The sequence below is a fragment of the Vicia villosa genome, linkage group LG5 (assembly GCF_029867415.1).
Source record: "Vicia villosa cultivar HV-30 ecotype Madison, WI linkage group LG5, Vvil1.0, whole genome shotgun sequence".
Classification (NCBI taxonomy): domain Eukaryota; kingdom Viridiplantae; phylum Streptophyta; class Magnoliopsida; order Fabales; family Fabaceae; genus Vicia; species Vicia villosa.
The window spans coordinates 54,716,764-54,726,454 of record NC_081184.1 but is presented as its reverse complement, the minus strand read 5'-3'; the positions used below and the strand labels follow the sequence as shown (position 1 = coordinate 54,726,454).

Here is a 9,691-nt window from a genome sequence, read left to right as displayed (position 1 = left end):
AAAGCGTCGGTAGAATCCAGTATGTCCTAGAAAACTTCTTACTTCCCTAATGGTTTTAGGTGGAGTGAGGTTCTTTATAACTTCTATTTTGGCTCTTTCAACTTCTATGCTTCTCTTGGAGACAATGTGCCCTAAAACTATTCCTTCATTGACCATAAAATGATATTTCTCCCAGTTCAGCACAAGGTTTTCTTCCACACACCTTTCTAAGATTCTCTCAAGGTTAGAGAGACAATTTTTAAAATCGAATCCGCATACCGAGAAATCATCCATAAACACTTCCTTAATACCGTCGAGATAATCTGTGAAAATTGACATCATACAACGCTGGAAAGTGGCAGGTGCATTACAGAGTCCAAAGGGCATTCTCCTATAGGCAAATGTTCCATAAGGACAGGTAAATGTTGTCTTTTCTTGGTCCTCTTGATGAATAGGGATTTGAAAAAAATCCCGAATATCCATCTAGATAACAGAAATACGAATGCCTAGCTAGACGTTCGAGCATCTGATCTATGAATGGAAGAGGGAAATGATCTTTCCTAGTGGCTTTATTCAACTTTCTATAGTCGATGCACATACGCCATCCTCATTTCGTTCGTTTTGCTACTCGCTCACCCTTCTCATTTTCTACAACCGTGATGCCTCCTTTCTTAGAAACACATGTACAGGACATACCCATTCACTATCCGAGATCTGATATATTATACCAACTTCAAGTAACTTAAGAACTTCTCTCTTCACCACATCACTCATTATAGGGTTTATTCTTCTCTGATGTTCTCTTGAGGGTTTCGAATTTTCTTCTAGAATAATCTGATGGATGCATACGTATGGGCTTATTCCTTTTAAGTCGGAGATTTTATAGCCTAATGCTGAGAGATATTTTCGCAATATATCTAAGAGATGATTTGTTTCTTTTTGGTTCAAATTGGCATTAATTATAACAGGGTGATTCATCTCTTCATCCAAAAACTCATATCTTAGATTCTTGGGTAGTTCTTTAAGATCTGAAGATGGCTTTTTAGGACACGGCATAGGATCTGGTGTAAGAGCTAAACATTCAAAGAGGTTGTCATCAATGTAGGGTTCCATAATCTTGAATCCATCATCCTCTAAAATGGGGGTTGAAGGTAGTTTAATTAAGGATTCATCTCGCTCAAGTTCATTTATGCATTCATCAATGATGTCGATTGCATAACATGCATCTCCTATCACTAGTGCCATGAGAAACTTTGAGAGGATGAATTCTATCTTCTCATCTCCTACTTCGAAGGTTAGTTTTCCTTTATCAACGTCTATTATGGCTCCGGTTGTTGACAAGAAAGGTATTCCTAAGAGATTTGGAATTTCTTCATCTTCCTTAAAATCCATTACTACGAAATTGGTCGGAATATATAACTGACCTATTTTAACAGGTATATCTTCTAATATGCCTATAAGGTATTTGACAGATCTATCAGCTAATGGTAAGGACATTTTAGTCGGTTGAAGTTCTCCTAAGTTTAACCTCTTGCAAAATTCTAAAGGCATTAAACTTACGGTCGCTCCTAGGTCTAAGAAAGCTTTATCGATTATATGATTTCCTAGGATGCAGGGAATGAAAAACTTCCAGGGTCTTTATCTTTTTTGGCAAGTTTATTCTCGTAGATGGAATGACATTCTAAGGATTTAGGATCATCGAGTCTGCGCTTGTTAGACAATATGTCTTTTAAGAATTTAGCGTATGATGGTATTTGGGTGATTGCTTCTGTAAAAGGGATTTCTACGTGAAGTTTTTCTATCACCTTTATGAATTTTTGGTATTGAATTTCCATCTTGGTTTTCTTAAGTCTCTGCGGATATGGAGTTAGTGGCTTATACGGTGGTGGTGGTGTGTAATTTTTGTCTTTTGTTTCTACCCCTTGGTTTGGCTGTCTTATAGATTCCTCTGGTTTCTCTACTTGGTCCGTAGGTACGACATTTTCCTTAGGTTTTTCAGGTGCGCTCAAGGTTGGGTTTCAAGGTACATCATAAGTGGTTCCTCTTCTTAAGGTAATGGTGTTTGCTTGCCCTTTAGGATTGGGTTGAGTTTGTCCATGGAATTTTCCTCCAGGTGTAGTTTGTGCGGCTGGTGTCTGAGTTATTTGCGAGATCTGAGTCTCGAGCATCTTATTATGGGTTATGATCTGGTCAAACTTGGTTCCTAGTTTTGTTATTAGGTCATTCGTATGAATGTTTTGGTTGTGGAATTCTTTATTTTGCTGAGTTTAGGCTAGAATGAACTTTTCTAGCATCTCCCTAAGAATGGGTTTCGGTGGTATAACCTGCATAGGTTGGTTTTGTTTTTGAGTTTGGAACCCTTGTGGTCTAGAGGGTCTAGGATGTTGGATTGGGTTATTATTTTTATAGGAAAAATTAGGGTGTTTCCTCCATCCAGGATTGTAAGTGTTTGAAAATGGGTTTCCTTGGGTATAATTAACTTGTTTTGAGCTAGAGCCATTCAATAGTTTACAATCAGAGGTTTGATGTCCTTGGGATTCCACAGAGTTCGCATTCCGAATGGACTGCAGCCACCGTGGCAGGGTTTTGAAACATATTTTCTACTCTTAGGGTCAGGGCTTCCATTTTGGCATTCATCATATACAGGCAACTTATCTTATGTACTACTACTTGGGCCTCCTTTTTCTCCACTATTGCTCGTTCTGCTCCCCATTGATAATGGTTTTGGGCCATGACTTCTATTAGGGCGCAAGCTTTAGGGTAAGGTTTGTTCATCAACGCACCACCAGCAACAGCGTCGATAGATATTTTAGTGTTATAATGGAGTCCATTATACAAGGTGTGTATGATTAACCATTGCTTTAGAACATGGTGCGGACATGCTCTTAAAAGGTCTTTATATCTCTCCCAGGCTTCAAAAAGTGATTCACCTTGGTTTTTAACGAACCTAGTGATCCAGTTCTTAAGGACAGGGGGTCTTGCTTGGGGGAAATACCTAGCAAGGAATACTCTCCTAAGGTCTTCCCATGTTGTTATTAGTTGGCTGGAAGGGAATCTAACCAGACGTGTGCCTTACCTCTAAGGGAAAAAAGGAATAGTCTCAACCGAATTGCTTCAGGTGAAGCACCATTTGCCTTCAAGGTGTCGGCTAACTGGATAAACACTTTTAGGTGTTGATTTGGGTTCTCAGTAGAGAGACCATCGAATTTGTTTTGTGGTACTAACTGTAATAGCTGAGTTTACTATACTAGAACTAGGCTCCTCGTTAGATGGTTGGGCAAATTCCTTAAGTGGTCTTTGGTTACGGTCCTCGGCCATAACTTTCTTTAACTTGCGTATAAAGAAGTGTGCTCAAGCGTAACATTCAGGTTCTACTAAAGGATCTATTAAGTTACCGGTGCTACGATTTCTACGCATTTACCGACTAAATATAACCTTAGTCTAAACAGGATAACAATAGGGTACAAAATTTGACGAAGTATGGTCCCCGGCAACGGCGCCAAAAACTTGACGGGCTTTTGAAGTATAGTCCAAAATAAACTGCAAGTGCACAGCCTATCGAAGTAATATACAAGATTGTCGAACCACAGAGACCAATCGTCAATCTATCAACTCTATTGCTAAGGTGCTTATCTAAGGTAAATCAATATAATGGAATGAGTGTAGTGCAAGGAAATTAAAGGGATAAAGTATATAGCAGATAAAAACGACGGGATCGAATTTAAATCACGTAGATCAGACAATGTTCCAGTTATACATGTATAGAACTACTTTTGAGGAAATATTTTCTACTTATAGTAACGAACGATTTAACGGGAACTTGTCGCTTTCGCGTACTAAGAATCGAGTTTACTCTTTAAGTCTAACCATTCATTTGTCACATATGAACAGTGCGCATTACGTTAAAGTAGTGAAACTATTTTTAAGAAATCAATTACTTGTCTTAGTAGAAAAGTGATTTTAACTTGGAAGATTTAACTTAAAGAGATTCTTGGATTTAGGCCAAGAATCAAATTTCAAACCCACAAACACGTGAGAAAATAGTTTCAAAATCATTTTCTAAAAATGTGTCAAAAATCCCTAGTCAACCAAACGAACTGCTTTCGCTCTTTTCGTTTGGTTAAGAACTAAGCTGGTTTGGTCTTAAATATGGGCGGATTTCAATCTTACCCATAAATATTAAACACAATAAACTAGTATTAAAAGTTAAAACATCTCCAGTAGTGTTTCTATTAGTATAACATCGGAACATGATCGTGATACGATCCTTACATTCTAACTCTTGTAAAATTAGCCAGACATGGAAATAAATGCAAGCCTATAAAAACCTGTAAGCATGGTAAGAGCAAGAAAGTAAATAGTGCGAGCCTATAAAAACGTGGAGGCTATGATAAGAGCGATTAAGTAAATAGTGCGAGCCTACAAAACGTGTAGGCTATGATAAGAGCGAGAAATAAATAAAATAAAAGTGATTAAATAAAAAACCTACTCCAACGGGAGTCTTTGGTTCTAGTACAAGGAAATTAAATGCGGAAATGAAAATGCGGTATGATGAACTTCAACCAAAGTGCTCCAAACCCCGATTACAAACTTAATCTACACCGCAACAGCTCTTCGATGTGAAGGGACCGTCACTTTACAGATACTTATGGTATATGTCTTAAGTAGTAACTAAACTTGGATGAAAAACAAAAATGAAATTAAGTTCCTATTTATAAAAGTTCCTGAAGTTGCATAAAGACGAGCATGCCCCTCAACTCCTTCTGAGCGGGAAACATTTTGTGAAGATCGCGCCCACGGAGGGGGGTCCGCGTCCGCGGAACAGGCCAACATGGAGATCATGGGAACGTGGCAGTTGCCCCTCTTGTGTAAACTGGTCATGTCACCGCGCTCCCTTCTGCGGGCGCTGAGCTGGACGCCATGTGTACAAAAATGACTGAAAAATATCTATCTTTTTGGCTTTTTCGCTCGTCTCTTCAAGCAGAGCTTCAAATGGACACAAAAACTAAAAATAAATCAAAAACAAGCATAACACAAGAAAACAACAATAAAAAATACAAAAAAACATGTGATATTCGAGTCAAAAACATAGTGTGATTCTGTGTTATCAAAGGCAATGTTAGTTATATGCAATGTCATGCATGTAATATATTGAGTAATGAAATTCCCAAAGTAAATGAGAATCTTTTATGTATGTATTTTCCCTGATACATTATATATGATGTATGACCAAATATGCAATTGAATGAAGCATGGTGTAACACGGTGGGAGAACTGACTTTTTATTTTGTTATTCGCAAAACATGTTGCGGTAAGCAAGATTCGCCATCGACTTTTATTTTATCCAATTTTAGGAAAGGAAAAAAGAATAGGAAAGACCTTTAAAAGATTTTGAGTTTGGGGGTAGGTTATACAAAGAGAAGGTATTAGCACCCTTTGTATCCATGGTTATCCATGGGCTCTTACTTGCGTAGCTCACTTGTTTGTTTGAAAGTGTAGTGTGTGTTTAGAAAAAAACATTTTTTGTAAAAGATCTTTAACTTTGTAATTATTCTCATGTGAATGTATACAAAGTGTAGTCTTTGCATTGGATGTAAAGGGACATCGAGGGTTGTCGTATAGTCATCGAAGACAACTTGTAAGGATGTCTTAGCATTCGAAGGGATATCATCATTTTCATAGGCAACTCGAGGGGCAAGATCATTTCATTTTAGGCAACATCGAAGGGACCATGATCTTTATATTGAAGGGGCTATGATAATATTAATCAAAGGCAACCTTGCTAAGACATCCCTATGTTCGAGGGACTTGACCATTATATTGAAAGGCAACGAAGAGAGCGTTACCCTAAAGGTGAGTGTATGAACAAGTAAAAGGGGTGTGTTGTATTCTTCTATTTATCTTGAAGTTAGTGGGCTATGTTCAGTTAATATCTTTCCATACAATCCTATTAAGCATTCATCTAAGAAGTTTATATGGTGCAGAAACTAAAAGCGAAATGTAAAGTTCCTACGCTATTACAAGGCTTCAGGGATGGAGAGTACATAACCAATAAAAGTTGTTGCGGGAAAGTAATGATGCAGAAAGTAAACATCCTAATTACTATTACAACCTCGAAGCAATTTACATTAAAAATAAATATGATAAGATCGGGAAATCGAGAAGTGAATGGAGATTAGAAGAGTATTGAAATCAGGGTCAGAAATAAAATCAAGATTAGAAAACCTATTTTTTTAACCTAATTACTAAATAATTGACACTAATCCTAATTAATTATTTAATTAAAATTAAATATGTACAAAATAAAAATAAAAATTAATTGATTAAAACCTATGTCTAATTATTTTTAACCTAATAATTAACTTAAATCCTAATTACTAAATTAGTTATACGATTTAATCTAATTATAGAGATAAAATCATTTTTGGTATTTTTAATGATTAATAACTAATTAATTAAAATTATTATGAAAAATAATTGGTGACCTAAAAAAATTAATCCTAATTTCTGTTAGATTAATTGGTTAATTAAAAGTGGTTGGTTGTTAAAAAAAGAAATTGAAATAAGGACTAAAGTGAAGGTTTAGAAAACACATAGAAGGGGGGTTGAATAAGTTTTTCCTTTTTTGTTCACAACAACAGTAACTAAAATACAGTTATTTTTATCCTAGTTCGCTTGCAACTCAAACTACTCTAGTCCACCCGCCAAGGTGATTTCGCCTCTCTTAATCGAGGACTTAATCCACTATAATCAAAATTGATTACAAATGCACAACCAACTGTCGTGACTAACAATACAATGCACAAGCCAACTGCAAGTGACTAACAATACAATGCACAAGCCAACTGCAAGTGACTAACACCTCTAAGACTAACGAGTCCCAGTCCTCTTGAGAAATCTGACCCAACTAGTCTCTCAAGGAACAATTACAAGTTAACTTCTAATAATAGTGATTCAGGTTGCTTCTAATAAGCTTTAATCACAACTGTGATTTTTCACTAAGTTTTAGTACAAGGAATATAAACTCAGTATATCCAATTGAAAATTTTCTTCAGCATAAAATGTCACATAAGTGTTCTTCTTTTATATATGAGTTCTTCTCCTTTTTTTTGTTCAACTCTTACATATTATCGTTTTTTTCATTTCAAAGATTCTTCTATATATAGCTTCAAGTATTTTTCCGTTGTATTGATTTTCGGAGAAAGCATTAAATGTTTGCGTGTTTGCTTTTTGTTTTTGTTTCTCCAACGAGCTGCATGTGTGTTGCTTCTTCAATCAACCTTGGGAATTGTTCCTATTTGAGTGCTTCAGTCGTCTTTTAATCATTATGTTTTTAACAGTATCTTATCTTGATTCAGAACTTTGCTTCTATTCATAACTTCTATTTTGACTTGTGAATATAACTTCTATTAGCGTTTGGTTCATTCAGAAGTTACTTCATTTGAACTTCAGCGGCTTTTCCTTTCAGCGTTTATTCAGCTTTGCATAAAGTTCATGTTCTGATGGAACTTGTATTAGAACATTTTCTGAAATGAGAAACATATAATTAGAGCACCACTTTTACTTATACAAAATTTATTTAATTGTTGTCATCAAAACACTAAGATATGATTAGAACCAAACTATGTTCTAACAATCTCCCCCTTTTTGATGATGACAAAACATTTAAGTTCTGATCAGAAATTTTGTATATAAGAAGGAAATCTCCCCCTGAGATGTATAATCTCCCCCTGAAATAAATACTTAGCGAAAAAATTTAGAGGCTAACTTCCTTGGCTATATTTTCTTTCCAACGTATTTCTTCAGAAGATTAACTTTTTCTTTCAAAGCACTTCTTAGAAGATCTATAAGATTTTCTTTCAAAATGAGATTATCCTGCAACTTTCAGAAACAGAAAAAGGTACAATTCTTTGTACACTTGTTAGTAACTGTTTGGGATTTTGGTCTTTTAATAGTTAATTATTATCAAGCCAAAATTTAACTTCAATTTCTCCCCCTTTTTGTCATTACTCAAAAAGCGTTAAAAAAAAAAAGAAGTAATCATGTGCATAATGAGTATATTAAAGAAAAAATGTTTGAGGTTTTGAGTTCAGGTGAATTGCTATGGTATCAAAATAGTTTATGTTTGCCACTTACATCAATAAACAAATGTAGAAACAAGGAAATTTTTCATTAATGATAAAAAAGATTACAAACACTAATAACTCAAACAATTAGACACTTCTAATAGTTAATGTCGAAGTCTTCACAAGTGAAGGAAAAAGCCTCACAAGGCTCAGCAAAAAGGACTTCGTCACTATTTGGAAACTCTGCATTATGAAGGATTTCCACAACTCCTACAGACTCGAATAGAGCTGATAGTATTCGACCGTATGGAATGTAGAAGTTCTGACTGCATTTGAAAGCCAAGTGAGACCCTCTCAAATGACCGAAGATGATGGTAGGAAGGTTCATTGGTCGTCCTTTTTCAAGTCGGTGAATTCCTCGAGGTAGCAGGTTGATGAGAACAAGGCGAAACAATATCTTTTTTGTAGGAGACAGGAAGAATGGATTGTTTAGAACACGTCGGCCATACTTGTTCAGATCATTTGGGATACCAAATGCATTAACATAATCAAATTATGTTAAACATGCAACATTTGGATTGGATGGATAGCCAATGATTTCAGAAATGGATGCTTCAGTTAGGGTAAAGGGTATTCCATGAATGGTCGAAGTTACGCTTAGATTGTCATTGCTGACAGAAGCATTTTTCTAGAATTCTTTCACCAAATTGGTGAAGATGGGACCACGGAGAAGGATGCAGTACTTTTCCCATCCTTTTTTTCTAAAGCAAGCAAAGTAGTATTCATTGCTTTGAGCTAACCAGATAAATTTCTCTTTAAGGACAGTGAGGGTTATTTGGGAAGCCATGAAGAAAATGATTAAGTTTGAGAATAGCAAACAAAGATTAGGTTTAGGAAGAGATACAGATTATGGCAATGAACGTGAGTATTTATAAAGGAATGAATGAAAGAGGAATGTAAAATGTATAACCTGATGCAATTAATGTAAGAATTTGCATGCTTAAAAAATGATGATAAAATATTGGAATACACAAAGGATAGAAGCATCATGATTAATGATATTAGGGGAAACTTAAAAATTTAATACAACAGTTACCAAGAACTCGTGCCTTAATAGCTTGCACGTGTGACCTTTTAGAGATTTTAACACGTGTTCAATTTCCAGGGTTAGCGTGATACAACGGTTTTATGTAATGAACTTCTGAACCCATTTTAGAAAATGATCTTTTGAACCAATTAGTTCAAGTGTTTCTAAATGGTTTCACTTCTAATCTTATGGAAGGTTATAAATCAGATAGTTCAATTTAGGCAAAGGAATGTTCTAAAGGCATTAACAACACTTTAATCTGGACATGATTCCATGCCAATACTTTTCAGTATGAAATTGAATCTATCTTCAGAAAGAGGTTTTCTAAAGATATCATCCCATTGATTTCTGTATCAACAAAATTTAGACTTAGTATCCCTTTTTGAATATAGTCCCTAATGAAGTGATGTTTAATTTTTATATGCTTAACTTTAGAATGCAAAATAGGATTCTTTGAGAGACAAATAGCTGAAGTATTATCACAGAAAATAGGAATCTTACGCTCATAGATATGATAATCTTCTAATTGAATTTTCATCCATATATAGCATTTGAGTGC

General features: G+C 35.4%; 1 non-coding gene across 1 annotated transcript; it reads left to right on the top strand.

Annotated features, from left to right (window-relative positions):
• The first annotated feature begins 2,843 nt into the window (after positions 1–2,843).
• Positions 2,844–2,949, top strand: LOC131608420 (small nucleolar RNA R71). Its single transcript, XR_009285682.1, has one exon. It is a non-coding gene; the product is annotated as a small nucleolar RNA R71 (small nucleolar RNA).
• Positions 2,950–9,691: the final 6,742 nt, after the last annotated feature.